Genomic DNA, 21,089 nt, shown 5'->3' with positions numbered 1-21,089 from the left:
GGCCTTGAACACTGCCAGGAATGGGGCAGCCACAGCTTCTCTGGGCAACCTGTGCAAGCACCTCACCACCCTCACAGGGAAGAACTTTTTCTTTATATCTAACCTGAACTTCCCCTGTTTAAGTTTGAACCCATCACTCCTTGTGCTATTGCTACAGTCCCTGATGAAGAGTCCCTATTTGGCATCCTTGTAGGCCCCCTTCAGATACTGGAAGGCTGCTATGATGTCTCCGCGCAGCTTCTCCTCTCCAGGCTGAACAGCCCCAACTTTCTCAGCCTGTCTTCACACAGGACGTGCTCCAGCCCCCTTATCATCCTCATGGCTCTCCTCTGGACTTGCTCCAACAGCTCCATGTCATTCTTATGTTGAGAACACCAGAACTGCATACAGTACTCCAAGTGAGGTCTCTCAAGAGTAGAGTAGAGGGGCAGGATCCTTTTGATGCAGCCCTTTTGATATGGCTGGCTTTTTGGGCTGTGAACACACACTGAAGCCAGTTCATGTTCACTTTCTCATTGACCAAGAACCCCAAGTTCTTCTCTGCAGGGCTGCTCTAAAACACTTCTCCACCCAACCTGTAGCTGTGCCTGGGATTGCCCCGGCCCAGGCGTAGGACCTTGCATTTCACATTGTTGAACTTCATGAGGTTCATGAGGCCCATGTCTCAAGGGTATCAAGGTCCCTATGGATCCCATCCCTTCCCTCCAGTGTGTTGACCACCACCGACTGGACATTAGGGAAAAACTTCTGTCAGAAGGGTGATGCATCACAGGAGCAAGAGGGGCTGTGGAACACCTGTTCTTGAAAGATTTTACAAATAAATGAGACAAAGGAAGGACTAATTTGATGCAACCCTGGTGACAGCCCCACTTCCAGTGAACAAATGGTCTTGCTGATTTCCAATGGCCCTTTCCAATCAATATTTTCCTTATTCTATGAAGTTATAACTGTAGAAACACTTGCACAAACATATTCCCAAATATTTTCTATTAAAAACACAATGAAATCAATTAATAATAAAATATACAAAAACTAAGCAAGTACAAGCGTAAATAAATTTCCATAGTTTTAAGGGGGGAGAGGGTTAGGCACTCTGGTTTGGAAAAAAGTCCATAAATCTTAGAAAAAATGAGAAAAAAATAAAAAGCAGCTTTTTGTTATTTAAACTTCCAACTTACAGAAACAGACACGGGGCGGGGGGTGTGTGGTGGAAATCATGGTTTAATGCTTTTACATAGGCTAGGAGCTACTTTTATAGGTGTCATAAATCAAATTTTATATGTGATACAGTCCAATATTATGCACACTAATTAGAAGTTAAAAAATAATAACTGCTATTTGGAAAGAACAGAATGCTTCATTCTAAAACCACTTTCATTTGTTTAATAATCTTTCCCAAGGACCTAAAAGGTGCTGAACAACTACAACCTCTAATGACTTTGTAATCCAATTTTGCACTTGGCTTATTATAGCAACTTGCATTTGTCTTCTATGTCTCAGTCCTGCATAGCAGAGAGATCGAGTCCTGATTCAGTAAAACATCCTGACTCCTGCAGGCTGTATCCAGATTGTGGAGTCTCTAGATACTTCCTTTTCAGTCAGGATGATAAAAGTTGTAAGCAGAAGAAAGAGTCCTAACATTGAAAATGAAAAAGGCTTACGGAAATAAGGTAGTAAGATCAAGAGATTGCAATTAATTTTTTTTCCTTATGGATCAAGACATTGTCTGAGTTTGAACTGTAACTAAATCACAATTTCTTTCCTGGTATTCTTCTTGGATATTCCTTTCCCTACTGTAGAGGTTGAACAACTGTTAAGTCTAGCTTGTAATTTATCCTCATCTGTATTCTCAAGCCCTGCACAATAAAATAATTTGAATTTCCAAGCTCGGTTATTCATATGGGTATGAGTTATACGCTCATGAACTAATCATACTTTTTAATACACTTTTTTGTTTTTATAAATATATATTTAAGTTACCATTATTTTAATTGTAATGTTTGTTTGTTATTAATTAACAATAGGTTTCTAGCCAAACGATATATGATACTGACAATACATGTAAGAGCAGTACTAAATCTTGCTGCACTTAGCCCTACATGGAAGGAAGCATGAAATGTTTACCTTTTAGGAAAAAGGTACCATTTAACACTAGCATCTCTGGGTTACTGCATCTTGATGACTCCAGAACTCCCTCAGCCCATGTTATCTGTACAACCACTCAGAACAGAAGCTATAGAAAAACATTTTACAGAGAATGATAACTTTTTCTCAGAATTAACACTGTATTAAATGCCTTTGAAGGAGGAGGGAAGGAAGAGGGAAATGGTTCTTTTAATGCATCAGGGCTCTCTGTTTCGATTTAATAGATGGGATATAATGCATCCATGTGAACAATAAGAACAATTACTCAGTGACTTTTGGTTTAACTTTCTTGGCCAGCTCTGGGACACTGCAAAAGAAACTTGATTGCACATTTGATTTTAAATGTTGTTATATTTTGCTCAGTGCCAAGCAGAGAGTTACTAACACAGCAAGCCAGTTACTATGTATGTTCTCTGTAATACCTGATCATAACAAAATTCAAGTAGATTTTATAAAATAATCAGATAAGAAAGATAAAGCCCATCATGGAAATGCTGTGCATGTCACTATTGTTATAGAGCAGGACTGGACTAAGAGTGTATATGTGTTGTGTATATATGGACTGGATCTAGCAATAAATGTAATTGCACAGTTAAGCTAAACTGCATTTATCAGTTCTATTTAATAAGTGCTTGCACAGCCTGTGCCAAGTGACTGCAAAGTGATCATTCACCTTCTAGTGAATTCAAGCACACTGACACGTAATCTAGCAACATAATCTTTGAAAGGGCAAACGTAAAACAAAACTACACTGATTCTTTTTTTGGTTGAAAGACAGGTCTGATGAAACACATGATTGACTTTATGTTAGGAGTCAACATTTTTCAATGGTGTTGCAGGAGCTGAAGTCCATGAGAACTGCAGCTATCAAGATTCTCTGACAAACGCAGACTATGCATGTAAACATGTTCAGATATAGATTTAGTTGTCTTACTCAAAGAACTAAAGTTTGAGGGCTTCTGTTTATACCCTCTGCTATCACCAATAACGGTGGTAGCTAATTCCCACACCTTCTGGAATATTGGTAATAAAGAAACTAAGACTATAAAGTCCATAAAATTTGAACTGAGGATTCTTTGTCCCAAGGTGTTAATACTGTGTATCCCTGTTTTTTGAAGCGAACTGAACCTGGACTGTCACTTTTTGCTTTCAGTCATGGTGAATAACAGCTGTCTCTCGCTTACATCATCACTCACATTTACCCAAGAAGAATAAAACTAACTAGGAATAGCAACTTATACTGTTTGGGTAAGGTTATTGATAGCATGAGGCAAAATGCAATGATCTTAAAAAGGAAATTTACATTTCAAATAATAGTAATTTTTCTTAATTTCAGTTTTTTCAAAACATTGCAGATTAGGATTCTTAAAATATTTATATATTTCTATTTTGGCACCAACTTTTTGAAGGATAAGAAATGTTCAGTACAATTGATTTTCCATCTGGTAGCAAGCCCTTCCTTCTAAAAAAGACTGACGCGCTGATCACATATCAATGCAAGAATGTACAGCTAATTAGGGCCAGCATTTTCCATTCACTTCTGTTGTATTTAGGCAATACTCGTTCCAAAGAATGTTCTAGTTTTTCACCCATATTTAGAAAATGTATTGTGCATCATGGTGAGATAGTCTTATTCCTGCCAGATATGAACAAAAAGGCAACACAACGTTAGATAATTTTAGTCATAATGATACCATTCAGTGGATTCATAGTTATGCAATGCTATGTTTTCACAGCATTCTGGAGTTGTGGTAGGATACTAATTTCTTGGCATTGCAGCACAATTATTTTCATTTATGAACTCAGAGGGTGGAGGGAAACTTGCCATGCTAAAATTCCAAGTAGTTCTTTAGCTTTCTACTTTCAGTCCACAATTGCACATACACTATTACCATAACAGTGGAATAGCTCTGTTATTACAGAATAGGCAAATCCATTGGATTTGAAAAAAATCAATGAACACTCTCAGGGATTTTTGGATGAAAAGTAAGAGAAGAGAATATAGGGTTTAGGAGAGTCATGCCTGAAACAGATCTACTTTATGGAATGTAAACCAAAGCAAAATGCAAAAAACTGAGTGCCTTCTTGTTCTCTTCATCAACTGGAGTTTTATGCAGACATCTCTTAACCTACCACCTACCACAAAAATAAAGAAAAATACAGTACATTTGGGAGATAAAATGTCAATTATTTTCTTTAAATTCATAGACAATCATAGCTTTGACTCATCCAATTTACTCAGTTTAATAAAATAGGACCCTGTGGAAGTAACCTGTTATAAAATTCACCATAACTGTCTTCTGCCTTCAATGTGAGAAATGAATTCTGAACAAGTGGCCAATTTATTCTTTATTTGGTTAATTAACTGTTGAGGTACCTCTGAATAAATTCTATCCTTATCACTCTGTCAATTTAAGCAATGCACAAAACTTTGATAAGCAACTCTGAATTAATTCAAACTTTTCCCAAGACTTTTAAAAGAGGATAAAGTAATGTTAAGGCAGGGGCAGGGGGGGAGGAATAACAGTGAATAATTATGAGATCGATAAACAATTAAGTGATTCACCAAAGCTATTCAAACCACTTTTCAAAAACAAAAGACAAAGAATCTATGTTGAACACAATTCTTAAAAGATACTTAATGGGACAAGCAAAGGCAAGAACACTGGTGATATCGATTTAGGTGTCTTAATTGTGTTGTTACTCCCACAGATTGTTCTAAGGAAAAGCAAAAAAAGAATAAAGCAAAGAAAAGAAAAAGAAAAAAGGCAGGAACCCAGCACTATGTTTTATCCCTGCCAGACATACGGCTGAATTTCATATTACATTTTACTGAATTTGTGATTTATAAGCAGTGATTCATGTATAGAAAGAGTAACAGTGGAAACTGTGATAGGAACCTTAAATTCAGCCAAAGATCTGCTCTTGAAAGGACTTTCTGAAATAAACAGGTTTTTATTCATCAGAGTGATTCTAATTCAGAGAAGACATGCCTTCCCATGCAAATCCATAGCAACTGCCAATGTGAGAACTTGAGACAACACCAAGGCCTTTGTTTGTGCTGGGAGGTTGCTGGGGGCAGGTTGGTCACACTAAATTGTCCTTAGCTGTGAATCTCACTTTCCTCCTGAGACTCTGAATATCTTGACCTCTGAGCCACATTTCAAACACTACATACTCTCCCAGGCTCTCTATCTGCTCATTTGCAGAGGAGGGAGGAGATAAGTATCTGCATAAGTAGAGGGTAGGTCGAAAGGAGATGATTGTGTATCAGAGCATTCATTACTGTTTCAAAACCTATACATAACATCAGTTGCTGATTTTATACCTTTCCATGCAGATTTGCAATAACTAGATCAGCAAATTCGACATAAGAGAAGCAAAGCAAATATTGCCATGACTGAATACCTCCCACAGAAGTCAAGGTTAGCTGCATCAGGTCCTAGCCCTTAACTCAGCCAAAATTCTTACATCTACTAGCAGATATAAATATACTTGGCAATTAGCTGTCTAGAACTTTGATACTGAATTGGTCCTAACCTTCCGCTGAAACAAAGAAATCAGTTTACTGGGTTCAGGGAAAAAAGGGAAATCTATATATTCATGGGGCACTATAGAAACCTTTCATCCAGCAGTGGGAAGTTGTTTGTCTACCAAATGCACAGCAAGTTGACACAAGAAGTCAAATGGAAGCAATCAAAGTTGTGATTTATGACAAAAAGAACTTTATAGCTTTAAAGCTTATGAACTACAGTGCAGGTAAAATTTCACAGAAATGAGCACTGTATTTTCAACCATTCCAGTGTATAAATCAAAAATAAATGAATAATAATTTCATTGTAAAATATGTAGAAAACCTGAATAGGTTTTACTTGAATACTCCTTATTCACTTTGTAAGAGCTAGAATATCAAGGCAATATTTGAATAAGATCATGTTTGCAAGTATTTACTCTTAAGAGTAAGAATTGGCAGGCTTGTGATTTTGCTTAACTTTGAGGAAGGAATATTTTTGTTGGTTAATTGGTTGGTTGTTCAATTTATGCCTAAGGTAAAGTAAGTCAGAAGGCAAAAAATCACTAAAAGTCTCAGTGGGGTTAGGGTTAGAGCAACATGAAATTGCTGGCAGATCAGAAAAAATCTTTCTTGAAAATGAAATGAAAAGAAGTTTTTGACCTTTGTCTCCAGAATTATTTCACTAATGGAATATTTAAGGATAGAAGATGTACATATTCTTTTGTTTTCCTCTTTTACAGTGCACAAAACCACTATGTTTTATGTATGGTGGTAATGATTGCAATAAAAACTGTGCTAACAAAACAGCTTTTATTCAAGGACCTTTCACGCAACTGAAAGATTAAGTTCATTAAACCTTTTCTTAAATCCCACTCCACATGTTAAACTGGTTTTGGTGTCTGAAATCTTACAAATAGAGAGTTCTGGCAGCATAAATTGTGGAATATGCAAAAGTAATTTCTCAAGTTACAGAGAGGTAAAATGGAGCACATAGAGTGTGTGTGATTTGTTTCAGACAATGAGTCAGAGGCCACACAGAGTCAAGGAATCTCTAGTGGTGACCACTACAGTAAACAAGACTGTCCATTGTACTATATTTAAATGTCTAATTGCATTTTCCCTTTAAAAGGTATAATTTGAAATGGTAGAGGGGAAAAGATGTGATACAAGATCTGATATTTTTTCTTCCTTTTGGGAGGCAGGGGATATTATCATCACTTGTTTATAAAATTCAAAAACTTACTAATTCTCAAACCTTTCTCAAAGCGGTTGCTTTTTTATCTAGCTGCCATATAGTCAGTGTTCTAATTATCCTGAGGTTCACATGACTAATGTGTGGAGATTTCTATCCCCCTCCTACACAGAGACATATATGGAAGCAGGTGTTTTGCTAGATATACAAAACAACACTATTTCCCTGCTATTTTTTTCCATAATGCAACCACCTGTGCAAAGAATAATCACTTTAATATGTCATAAGGCCAAATGCACTCCAAAATCTTCAAGGGCATCCTACCCTCCTAAGCAGACATATGTACTCTTATATAAATACACAGCTTAGCAGTAGAAGTAGTTCAACTCATACCAGTGAAATTAATCTGACAGCTCTTCTAGTACATTTTTTCCTCAATATAGAATTTGCTTTAGTTCCAGTGAGGCTTCATTCTGGCCCACAGCTCCATCTGCATGGAAAAGCTGGCAAGATCAGCATCATATCTTGCAAGTTTCTAACTTTTTATTAAGAAGAGCTAGAGAAATGCTCAGAAATAGGCAACTGTTTTCTCCAGTCCTCAGACACCTCTCCCAGTTGCCATTATCATTCAATGACTGTTCTAGTCTTCAAGGAATCTCTGGCACCAAAGGTTTCAGCATGAGCTTCTGAACTCTGCTGCCACTGGGAGGGAATGAACTATTGACAGCCAACATCCATAAGGAACTCCAGTCAAGGAGTGAGGAGCACTCAAAGTGCCAAAGTCAGTTTTCCTAACTGAATCCATGTTGGCCTCTGTAGTCATTTGGGAGGTCAATGGTTTGAGAAGTGGCTACATGAACCTCCGACAAGGGAATCTGGGGAAGGGACTGGGAGAGATAAAAGAGAAAGGGACAATCCCAGACAGCATCTGCTAGACTTAGGCCTTGCTTTTCCAGCTTCCAAACAGTCACCTATTGTAATAAGTTAATGGAACAATGATGTAAAATTTTAGCTACACTTAATTTCTTGTTTGATTTAAAATGTAAGGAATGAAACATTGCATCAAGAAAATGAGGGCTGTGGAAGAGAAGGGTTGTGGGGTCGCATTTAGAGGACAATGGACATATGATGAACCAGCCATATGAGAGCCTCTTCTAAACACGTAGCCGCATACCAAGAAAAAGATAAGAGGAAGAAAACATCTGCAGGCGGGTACATGGGAGGAACACCAGGAACTAGATGAACCAATAAGGACACTTGCTGAGCCGCCTGATTGCCTCGTGCAAAAGGGCTTTTACCCATCAAAAGGCGCATGACTGCATGTAGGGATAGAAAACTTTGTATATAAAGGGATAGCAAAGAACAATAAAACGGCTTCTGCTTGATTCACACTGGGAAAAAAAAAAAAGGGGCAACAGAAACCTAAGTTGGAGAGGTGTTGTTCGGGTTGTGATATTGGAGAAATGTGTTTAAAATTAAGGAAAAAGGAGGAAGATAGGGTAGAAGATTATGTATTACTGAGACCTCCGAGAGGAGCATCCTCTGCCCCAAATCCTTCTGATACTGACAAGAAGAAGAGGGTTGCTGTTGCTGACAACTGAGCAGGAGGATCTGAAAGTGTTACCCCAGTTGCTGCATGCATTCATAGTAAAACAGGACCAGTAACTCAGGCACCTTTGAGACAGGCAATGGGACCAGAGGGTCGGACGAGAATAAAAGTGAATTTTTCAATGGGAAATTTAGATGCTTGGAAGTTAGCTGTGAAAGACTATCAAGATGATCCAATAGGAGTGCCAAAAAGGTTTGAGTTGATTGTTAAAAGCCAAGATCCTGACTGGGGTGATATAGACGTAATGCTGGATGCTTTAACTGAAACAGAAAAACAGCTGATGCTAAAAACTGCCTGCACTCATGTGAGTGCTCAGATTACTGCAGGAGCATTAGCAGGCAAAAAAAGAAGTATGACAGTTAACGCCAGATTGTAATGATCAGGTACAATTTTGGGATGTGCCGTCTCAAGTTATTGTCTCCTTGTTTGCACCTGGAGTAGCTGCAGCAAAAGCATTAGGAGACATGACAAAGTTAGGGTGTTGGGCCGCAAAGCAGATAAATTTAACATCAGAAATACGCAAATGCTTAATGATGTAGATAGCATAAGACACGCTGTTTTGCAAAATAGAGCTGCAATTGATTTTTTGTTTTTAGCACTGGGTCATGGGTGTGAGGATTTTGAAGGAACGTGTTGTATGAATTTGTCTGACCATTCGGAGTCAATTCATAAAAGTCTCAAGGAGATAAAAGACAATATGAACAAACTAACGGTGGTCAGTTCAGGTTTAGATAAGTGGTTAAGGGCTTTGGGCATAACGGGTTGGCTTTTAGATCTTTGTAAACAAGATTACAAGGCATTGTAATTTTAAGTATAATTGTGATTGTATTGTTAATCGTTTCCTGTATCTTAAAGGGAGTATCTAACATAATTACTAATTCCTTGAAGAAAGTTTGGCTGGTTCAAAAAGAAAAAGGGGGAATTGTGGGGTTGTATTTAGAGGACAATGGACATATGATGAACCAGCCATATGAGAGCCTCTTCTAAACACGTAGCCGCATACCAAGAAAAAGATAAGAGGAAGAAAACATCTGCAGGCGGGTACATGGGAGGAACACCAGGAACTAGATGAACCAATAAGGACACTTGTCGAGCCGTGTGATTGCCTCATGCAAAAGGGCTTTTACCAATCAAAAGGCGCATGACTGCATGTAGGGATAGAAAACTTTGTATATAAAGGGATAGCAAAGTACAATAAAATGGCTTCTGCTTGATTCACACTGAATTGTGTAGAGTCCGTGGTATTCTCTCCTCAAAGGGTGCTTCACAAAATTGCAAAACTTTGGAGGAGCTGAGGGTATAAATAAAAGCTTTATAAGAAAATTATCCTAGATGATAAATTTGGTAGGATTTCAATACTAGGGGAAGCTACTGGCTTTTGTTAGAGCCATAATGGAGCAGTAGGGACATGTAACCTCCTTCCTTGAAAATCCATGACCACACTATATGGAACAGATGTGGAGTACTGAGTGAGGATTAAGGTAGGGTATGAATTTTCAAAGTGCTGATTATTACACTGCTGATTATTATACTGACAGTCAGTATGAAGAGTGCTTCTCTATAATGTAAACTAATATGCAGTAGCTATGCCAGCACTCTCAGTGCAAGCTCAAAGCAGGTAAACATGTTATACTCGTGCCATCCATGATGTTTTCTCCCATAAAGCAAGCATGTGAGATCACATAAATTCATTTTTATAATCCCTGCGAAAGTGAGAAAGAAGCACAATATAGAATAGAATAGCAAGGTCAGAAAAAAAAACTTGTCTTTTTCTAACCTCATTCTGAGCTTCCTAAAATTAGTAATATTTGAAAGGTCTGCTGGCTTTCTGTGGTCACTGCAGTATTGAAAAGGGGGGACTTTGTCTGCGAAGGATTCAAGTTCCCGCTGTCTTGTATACAGCCATTTCCACCTATGTTAGGCAATCATAAAATTCTACACTTTCAATTCTGTACTGTCTGAATTCCAGCATCCCTCAGTCATAAGTGACAATATAAGCCACAAGGAGAATCAAGCCTAATAAGTCTTAGTTTTCCTTTGGATACACCTACACTGTAACTCTGAACAGCACCTTATGTAGCTGCATTACTGGAAACATATGTCCCATTATCTTATCTGGTGACAGACAACAGTAATGAGGAGACACTTAAATTGAGTATCAAAAATATACCATTGGTTTACATTTTTGTTAGCTGAAGTTGATATTTACAGCATGGGTGGAGAGGAGTAAGCAATGGAAGGAAGGTAAAAGATTAAAAAGAAAGTATGACTGTTACAACCTGAGACTTCAAAATAAGCTTCTTGCACACTGGTACTGCTGAAGCACCACAGCCAATGCACTCTGGAAGCAGTAATTAGCCCAATATCTCCCAGGACTTGCAATTTTGTTGAGTTTTTCAGAAAAGGTGAAAGAAATAAGGACTGGATATCTCAGGACACAGAATGTGTTAACAATTTATGGTTGATAGCAATTGAATATATTCACCTCTGATGGAATGCCCTTTGCTACCTCAGAGAATACTTTCTCACAGACCTCTCAGGCTAACTACATTCAGCTATAACAGTGAAATTGCCCACTACTCCAAGAAGGCTCTTGAATGCAGGAAACACAGTTTTGGACTATGAACCACTCTATGAAACTCAAAACTAAACCAACCTCACCTGTAAGTATGAAATATCATAGAATCATAGACTCATACGTATCTTCGCTTTAGATTTCCATCAGGGTTTGGTTTTTTCTTTTCAGAAAAGTTTAGAACACAGCATGTCCAAGAAATCAGGTGAAGAATAACTGGAAAAATGAGAAGACAGCCCACTGAGACTGTGTATACTGCAACCTACACTACCAACAGCTATTATGCAGAGATGCACAGGCAACCTTACTTCATTGTTTCCTCTTCTCTGTCTCCCTAAACCAAGAAATGTATTAGCAAAAGAAGTAAACAAGTAAAACCAAGTCCACAAATGTGAGTTATTTTATGAAGACAGAAACATACATTTCTAGTGTAAAATGCATAACAACCATTCACAGCAAGAAAAAACCTGGACGGAGCAATATTAAGTGGCCTGTAAGCAGACAGAAACAGAGAGAAGGATATACCAACTTTGGCACCTCTATATTTAGTCCATCTCAGACTTGGAAAGAAGCTAGCCACTAAGACCAGCTATTACAGAAGTTCATATCTGGATTCATATCTGGAAACCAATGCTACAAAAAGAGCTCTGAGACAATACATTTTGCCCAGAATCGATTTCGGTGTTGAACTCCTGTGTCTGCTTAAACAAATGGACTTTTTCAGGCTGCAGGCCCACGTTGCTGCTGATAAACCAATGTTTCAGAGGTCCTACACCTTAAGCTTGCAGATCTTTCCACTACGAAGAGAACTATGAAGGAGGTAGAAGCTTAATCACACAAATAAGTTAGTGGATGGGCTACTGAACAGATAAGTAAATACGGTGAGTTTTTGTTCAGCCTCAGCACAGCCTTCAAAATTAATCTCTATAAGGCATTTTGGATTTGACAACAGATTTCAAAAGAGATTTTTCCAACTAACCAGATAGAAGTCTGAGGTACCAAGACTGAGTCAGAGTATTGCCCCAAAGAAGTAGATCAACCAAAATCTGGGCCTTCTGCTAGCCACCTCAGTAGAGAGGGAATGATGGACTGGGGAGTGAAATCCTTTGGGATGTTCTGTGCATTGCAAGCTAAACATGTTTATTGATGATGAGATTGGAAGCCTGGTTATGAATGCCCAGGCTACATTCCTTCTACCTGCAGAATCACCAGCTGAGAACAAAGGGATCTCAGAACCATCTACTCTGCCATTCTGCCATCCAAATATACAAAACACAATAATGCCTACTACACTACAACAGTCTTCCACAAAGAAGTTCTAAGATCCTATGATTCAAAGAAATCCAATCTCTATACATGGAATTCAAGAGATAAGAAAATACAACTTCTCCAAGCAATTGTAAAAATCATGAATTATTTTCATCGTTAAAAATCGTTAAAACTTAATTTTTAATCTGAATTTTTGAGACTTCATCTTCCAGAAGCTTGCTGCTTCTTCAAATTTTATTTTCTATATTAGAAAACATTTAAACGTCTATTTTTTCCGTCATACAATAATCACATCAGTTCTCAATTTCTTAATCAATACACTAAAACTTGAGCACCAAATTTTTCTTTTTTTTCACCCAACACTGAGTATTTTTGTGTCTCTTTTCTTTCTTTTCAGCATAATTTTCAAAACCTGGACAAACTGAAATGTAAAGATCATTCTAGTTTTCCCACTGACATTGTTAAAATCACTATTCTACTTCTCTGCTTGTTCAGCCAAGGGGTATGACATAGTCTTTTTTAACGCTATCATTGTGGGAGGTAATGTGGAATTTCTTGCCTGTTATGATCTCAAATTCTTTTCAGACTTGCTTTTTGCAGACAAGTGTCCCTCATTCTGAAGGTATATTCTGTATCTGTCCTTCTTATACATAACATTTTGCATCCAATGTCACTCTGCACCCCTGTCTTGTTTATCATGCTGCCGACACTGTTGCTAGGAAAAACTTCTCAATTCATGTGATTCAAATCACATCGCTGTAGCTAACAACATTTAATTAACCGTCACTCACTGCCATCTCAGGATCAGCAATACAACAGATAAACTACAGTATTAGATACCTACAAAATTACAGTAAACACATAAAAAATTATAAACACCCTTAAATAATTAATCTCCCAAAGTAATATCATTCAGATATCATCACAGGCCATGTAGGTTACAAGCACATCCCCAGTTCTGGAGATGCAGGCTGCCCTACTTGCTGACTCCTCCTCTCGAAACATTTGTGGACCAGCTCTGTGCATTACTGTGTTATCTGCTAGTGCACAGGCTGGGAAGAAAGCACTCCCAGTTCATGAGTCCCTGCTTGGTGCATCCTGTGCTGTCATTCCACTAGCTGGATGAAGGCTCCTCACAGCTCCCAGTGCAGAGGCAGCTCAGAGACACCAAGCCAAAGGTGGCAATGACATGGGGCAACATCTGGCAGTGCCAAATGAGAGCTTTTTCTCTGTTTCTCTCACTTGCCCAGCCACTCATGCTTAAACAGTTTCATGCTTCTTTTATACTTTCCCAAGCTTTATTTCAGAAGGTTTTTGTTTCTGTTTTGTTTGTTTGTTCATTTAAATTCTCCTCTTTAGCCTATGACAGGGGGTTGGAACTAGATGATATTTAAGGTCCCTTCCAACCCAAACCATCCGATGAAATGGAATGATTCTATGAAATTCTTTACTCTGAAGGTGGTGAGGTGCTGGCACAGGTTGCCCAGAGAAGCTGTGGCTGCCCCATTCCTGGCAGTGTTCAAGCCCAGCTTGGACAGGGCTTGGAACAACCTGGTGTAGTGGAAGGTGTCCCTGCCCGTGGCAGGGGGTTGGAACTGGATGAGCTTTAAGGTTCCCTCCAAACCAAACCATTCTGTGATTCTATGATTATCAGTTTGGGGAAATGTCCTCTTCGTTAACTCAGTTATCTTATTCGTGCAGTTTACCCCCCCAATCCCATGCTAACAGCCGTTCTTATTTAGGCCATTTTGCCAACTGTGGGCCCTACACTTCATATTAAGTGTAATTTTTGGTCAATCATCTGTCTGGATCATTGATACAAATATTATAAAAAGAGTTACAATATCTGTATAATCCATTCAAACACATTTCCCCACAATACTTTGTTTTGAATATCTCACCGGTACTTCTAAGATACTTCAGCATCCTGTGTAGTTCAAAAGCAGTATATTTTCATGGTAACTTCTATCTACCAACCCTGCAGCACCATCAAAGACTCAAATTGTTTGTTTGGTAGAAAATGGGGGGTTGGAACTAGAAGATCTTAAGGTCCTTTCCAACCTTAACCGTTCTATGATCCTACGATTCTAAAATACTTCTCGTAAAACCACACTATTGCCGTTAAACATTTCCCCTGATTTAATTTATGTCACCTGAATCCTGTGTTGGATTTTCGTTATGTTGCCTAGATTTTATGTCAAACTAAATGGTCAGTGATTACACAGTTCAGTGCACTTGTATCATTGGAATGTTTGCTAGATATATGCTGTAGAGTACTCTTAGGAAAAGTATAAAGGGACTGTTGATTCAAAAATATTTATCCTTAATAGGTGTTTTCCAATATCCTTTCACTTGCTTTTTCCTTTCATGAGAAGAATTTTTAAGCACGATTTTTCCAGAATAGAAACATTAATTGAATAATTCGGTCAGTTCTGCATCACTACTGCCAATAACTCTTCATACGATGTCTCCAAAAAAAACAGCAATAAGAACAGGAATAGTCCTTCAGTTCTGGTAAATTCTAAGCCTACCACCCAACGTCAATATTTCTCTCCTACCACATTAATTGTATTCACGTTATACCTTATTTTTTTATAGGGGTTGTTATCTGTTTTCCTGTTTGTGGGGTGGTTTTTTGGTTTTTGTTTTTGTTTTTTTTTTTTTTTTTAAGCTACTATATGCTGGTTTGTTTTGATTTTGGTTTATCTGTTATATTTTTGCTTCATTTTCCTTTGTATCAAAGACAGACTCATAGTCAAATGTAAACTCTTTTAGGAGTTGGGTTTTTCTCTGGCAAAACACTATATTCGTAGAAACTGTCCAGTTTATATTCACAAACTTCTGTTTATATGTTCTCTTCAATCAGTTTTTCTCATAGTTTTCCTCAGGTTTAGAAGATAGGTCTTTCTGAAATAACACTGTGGCTGCACTTTATCTTTCATTTGCTGTAGGCAATCGTCAACTTCATATTTCTTTGCCACAAAAAATCTTATCTAGATGATACTTTGAATCAGATGCAATACCTTTTGTCATAGGAAATTATCTATATTTCTCTGCAGCTCTAATGACATTCTAATACTGCTGCATGAGATTTTAATACATATCCCCAAAGCTGAAATTTCCCATTAAAAAATACAATTATTTTTTCCATGTTACGGGAAGTTATTTAAGGACTAAGCCATCCTCTCCTATGGTTTGATTCAGCAGTCTTCAACAGATAGATACCTCCAGGCCTTTACTTAATGTATAGAACTCAGTCTTCAGGGCCAGACTGCTCGGTAAAATGTACATTGCAGAAAGAGGAATATCAACATGAACATTCACTGAAGGTGAGGTTTTTCAAGCTCTTTCCAGTTCAGAAGAGAAATCCATTATGGTTTTAATTTCCTGAACCATATGCAGTCAAAATTCACATGGGCATTAAATGCAATAAACCTCTTACTGCAGTAGCAGGCTGTGCACTGTGTATGAGCAACTTGAAAGGCTAATGGGGTCACCATCCTTCCCTTTCAGTAGCTGTGTCATCAACAACCCTAATAAAAAGGAACCTCAGTTCTTTAAATGATGTAACAAATATAAAAACTTGCCTCTGGAAAAATTATATATAACCTCACTTGCAGAAGAACCTGCCTGTCCAATAAGGGCTCACAAATAGAGTAGTACAGAGAAAATCATCATAAAACCAAACAGCTATGAAAAAAAAAACCTTAACATAACATAATCACCCTTTGGCAAAGAAGCTCATGGAGTTTAACACATTTTTGTGCACTTCATTTGAAACATGCATGCATAGCAGGAGGAAAAATGATGGCTCCCTAATTTAACTCCTTTCTGTCCTTGTAGAGCCTCTTCTAGCCTTTAAAAGGTAAACTAAAACTTTTTTTGTTGTTAAACTGGTTATAAAATGTCACATTATTCAGTTGTTGATGTGAATAGATTACACCATGTGAATAGATGAAGATTACACCATCAGCAAATTCTCCTAGACACAACTGAAAATTCAGCCCTAAAATATGGCATTTTAGAAAATAACATATTTTGTTCATAGAGATCGAGCTTTTATTGTGGCAATAACCAGGGCCCAATTACTTAGTTCATGTATCAATTATTACATTACACACTAATGAAAAAGAAGCATTAATACCTGGAGGGTCATCAGGAACTGAAAAGGCAATATGGAACATTTAAATATTTAGAAGTTTATGTGAAACCATTGTTGCTGGAGTTTTGTTTTGTTTTGGGGTTTCCTTTTCAGTTCTCCTGGTTTCCTGGTTATATTGCTCCCCCACAGTCCTGACATACCAAGTACAAGCTCTGCAGTAAATACTATGGGAGATTTTATTTAGTGGTCAAATGATGCTTCTCTCCCTTTCCCAAGCAGCAAAGGGTAAATCTTGTACCAGCGCTATGGAAACAGAATTTCAAGGGTTCTTACGGTGGTGTTAGTATTTAAATTTACAGAAGCTCTGGTATATACCTGAAATTCATTTTAACCTGCCCAAGGAATAGATTCAGTACTGGGAAGTTCACTGTTGTTTCTAATTGTCAGCGACTGCTACACTTTGCTTGCCTGCAGCTATCCAATTAACATAGCACCACTACACAAAATATTGTAATATGTTCAATGTCCTAACAACAAGAGCCTCACACTCCCTTTCTATCCAACAATTTCCTACTAATTGGGTTTCTAGCATATTAGCAAGTGACAGGGAAGAACAGACATATGCAAACAGATAACGCAGCCTTCAAACACTTTTTCCTATTGCTGGGCAAAGTTCTGTGGAGATACCCTTGGTTGTTGTGTATATCGAGAGAGAGAAAAAACAGAAAGGGAGAAGGGAAGAAAGCTCAACTCCAGCAGTGGAAAACATGTAACTTGTGCCCTGAGATATTGCTATGGCAACATTTAAACAATGAACAGAAAGCCCTGCAGTATTCTGCTCTCGCTTCCTTGGATACCAAATGTAAATCCCAATTCTGTTTTATTGTGTGCATGCACAAGTGCCTGATTTTTGCCTTTTCCTCTAACAGATAGAAAAGTACCCAGGCCCCCTCCCAGGAACTATGCTTTAATTCACTTCCATGTATTGCAGCTTGTGAATATCAATTAAAACACACCACCAGCACACTCATCTTCCCTTTTGCATCCCTATTTCTATCTCCCAAGAGAAAAGATGACCATGATAGTACAGCTAAATAACAGGTACCCTTCCTTTCTGAATAACATAATTTAATAATGGGGATGTTATCATAAAATAATTTGGGGGTTGGAACTAGATGATCTTTATGGTCCCTTCCAACCCAAACCATTTTATGATTCTGTGAAATAAAGCACTTCAAAGTGTCACAAGCCAAACCCAATGTCTTCTGCCACTACAGGAAGTGGAGGCAGGATCCTTTCCAAGGATCCACACTGTTAGACTCAAGCATGCTGCAAGGCTGCTTTCCAGTCTACCATGGCTCATGCTGTTACTAAATGCTTCTCATCTGGGTTGTCCTGTGGGGACAGCACTTTATAGCTGAAGGAAGCTTGTTTTTCATTATGATTTTCATAAAGCAGCTGGCTACAGGGTGGATGGGGATGAAGAAGGAGAGGCCCTGCTAATAGTAGCCCAAAGTCCAGTCAGCTTGACCGCTCTAGAAATAACTTGGAGGGTGCTAACTGCATTTCTTCAGAGTCATTTTCCTCCCAGACTGCGAATGGCACTAATTCCAGCGCCTTTCTCCCTCTTCTTGTTCCCTCACTAGCAATCAGGAGCAAAGGGATATCCCCAAGCCAAAGTGAAGGCACATTGGCAAGACTGAGGTGGAGTTTCTTGAACACTGTTGGTGTGTACAGTGCACACCAGTGAATATACTGCAGCTTCACTCTTGGGTAGCTTGGCTTGGGAGTTTCCACCAGCACAAAGCTCTCTAAAAATGTGCTAAAATCCTGTCCTGAGCCCCATTCAAAATCTTCCTGTCTCATATTGCTACAGCAAGAATCTTCATGTCAAATGGGAGATGTTTTTTTAGGTCATAGGCAAATAATTTTAAAGCCTACATGTAGGAAGCCATGGAAGTACCTCAGGAATCCCTTTCTTTTCCTCCAGTCCCACATGATTGCTTGTATTGGCTCGCATCTAGAGCATTCTTTCTTGGATCTTACCCAGTCTGAAAGTGTATTTATTTTTCACTCATCAGTGCTTATCAGGCTGTGAGATACTGTGACACAAAATTTGCTGCTCCAGAAAACTGAACCTGCCACTAATCTAGATCAGTGCAAGTCATTCCTGACATGTGAAAAGACACTGACTAGCTGCCCCATTTCATTACTAACTTACAGTTTGCCAAGAATACCTGAAGTTTGAGATGCATGATCTCTGATCTTCTGGAGAAAAATCAGAACTAATGGAGCAGGCTCCTCCAACGTAGTTTTCTCTTTCCTTCTGTACAAGCATTTGGTGCCTAAATATACACATAATGGTTCTGTGTAGAGTGCCAAAATCCCAGCTGCCTGGGGTCATTACCAAAAGGATGGTTGACGATTCGAAGAGGAGACAACCCAGAGGACCAGCATATGCTGCCGGATGATACACCTATGCTCAGGCACATTAGAGGGGAGTAGCCAGCTCTTGCCTACGCTTGAGGAAATTTGCTGTTCCTCATTTAGCTGGACGTTCTTGGCTGTTTAGTTTATGGTCAGCCCATTGGGCTCTGGACAAGCCCCAGCACAAATGTTGAGGAATACTATATTCATTCCCACTTTGCCATACTTGTTCCCTCTTTGAGATTGAATAAGTTAAACTCTGGGTTGTTCCATGAGTCTTTTGGCTACTGTATTAAGTGAATGATTCACTGAAGTGTGAAACTGTTGCCTCTTTAGAAGCAGACATGAATCCCTAGCTTTTTAATGTTGACAAGGTTTGCCTATTTCAGCCCAAACTGGCAGCTAAATTTTCCCAGTGCTTCCTTAGCTCGTCAAGCAAATCCTCCTGTCAGTTATTGCACCAAAATGAATGAGGCACCTATGGAAGATTTTCATTGTCAAAAATTGGAGTTGCTCTATCAAATCTATTGTTTATGTGTTCACTTGACAGGAATCCAGGGAAAAGCTTGGAGATGCCTTTTCCTTAGCCAGCTTCTTTTTCCTTCAGTAATTACTGAGCAGCAGCTTAACATAAATTTAGCTGCTCTATTACTGCAACTGCTGATGTAAGTGTAGCCCACAATAGGGCACAGACCTATAATGGTACATGAAGGAATGGAGACCAGAGTTTTGCACTTATTTTCAGATGCTGACAAACATTACCCATTTAGTGTCCCACCAGAAAACATGTGCCCAGATAAATAAATGAGGCCAAAGCACTTCATACTAAACTGATTTGGCTATACTGAGAAAGATGAGAGCAATTGGAGCTGCAAGGAACAATTTTTGCTGTGCCTGCTCCCTTCTTTTTCTGAACACAACAGCACAAAGGGTCTGATTTGTTTGCGTAGCCAAAGAAAAACTCCCAGAGATTTCTGTAGGAGCAGAATTGAACCCTAAATCTTAATCCTTTATAAGCAGCCAATGTTTAAGAGGCATGACCTCCAAACAGAAGTGCATGGGACACATTTGGGAGGCAAGTCTCTTTTCCATCACGCCAAAAGATTCAGGACATTACATGAAGTAGCAGTGGTGTAAATGAATGGGGAACAGTGGGAAAAAGGAAGATACTAATATTTATGCATTTATCTAGGGAAGTTGGAGCTCTGGTTTGCGTTGTTTCATGCAGGAAGCTTGTGGAAAGGGAAATGCTGCCAGAAAAAGACGTTAAAATCCAGCTCTACTAACACCTCTCCTATCCCTGCCTTCTCTCCCCTCCTCCAGAATATTGCAGCTTGGAGAAAGTAAAATCAGTGGCAAAGCTAGTTCTGCACCTTGCCTGCTAAGAAATATCCATATCTGTTCCATAGCTCATTTAATTACCTGTTTCTCTCTCTCCTTCTCCACTGGTATTGGCCTAATACTTTCAGCTGGAGCCTGTGCATGTGAAGGCAAAGGTTGAGAAGGGTAGAGGTGAGGAAGGAGAGAAGGGAAAGAAAGAGAAAGAAAACTCCCTATTTACAAGGTAAGCAGTCATGCCAGGAGAGGGGACAGAAGTAGCACTCTTCCCCACAGGAAAACAAGGACCTCTATTTGAAACACCGTGCTATCCTCCCGTTATTCCACATGCCTACACCACATTTCTCCAGGAAGGGAAGACAGACACATTTACTGGTCTGTTACACATCATTTCTTATCTGTGAACCCCACCATCTACAAGTCACTTTTTAATGATTTTCATTATCAGCATAATAACAAAAACCTCCTAATACCACGGTATCCTCTCACTGCTTGTCAATCAAAGCAAACCTCCTTCAACTGCCATGAAAGTCCATTGGGAACCTGAAGGATTCACCACAAAATCACAAAAAATTTCCTAGGAGATCTGGAGGGCACGAGTGGCTAGTACAGCAGTTTTCTAAACTACCCTTCAATACAAGAATGTCGTCTCCCTGTCTGTTACTGCTTTTTCTTAGCAATGAAGTGTAAAACCTATCATTTCTCTCAGAGCTGCTTCCTCAAAATCATGAAAACCCCTTGTCCTACACCCCCCGATCCCACCAAAAGCCATCCTTCACCTCCCTGCTTGATTATAAATTTTTCCTGTCAATACACCATATCGACCTGCAATGTCAGACTGGATGCCAGCATTCAAATCACAGCCCTTCTCTACTTGAAACACTTGCTAAATAAACAAACAAGACTCCTCAGTGCATC

General features: G+C 38.8%; 1 protein-coding gene across 5 annotated transcripts in view; it reads right to left on the bottom strand.

The window, feature by feature from the left end:
* LRRC4C (leucine rich repeat containing 4C) overlaps positions 1 to 21,089 on the bottom strand; it is a 241,990-nt gene that overhangs the window by 88,888 nt on the left and 132,013 nt on the right. The window lies entirely within an intron of this gene.

This window comes from Strigops habroptila, chromosome 4 (genome assembly GCF_004027225.2).
Source record: "Strigops habroptila isolate Jane chromosome 4, bStrHab1.2.pri, whole genome shotgun sequence".
Classification (NCBI taxonomy): Eukaryota; Metazoa; Chordata; class Aves; order Psittaciformes; family Psittacidae; genus Strigops; species Strigops habroptila.
This window is presented reverse-complemented; position numbering and strand designations above follow the sequence as displayed.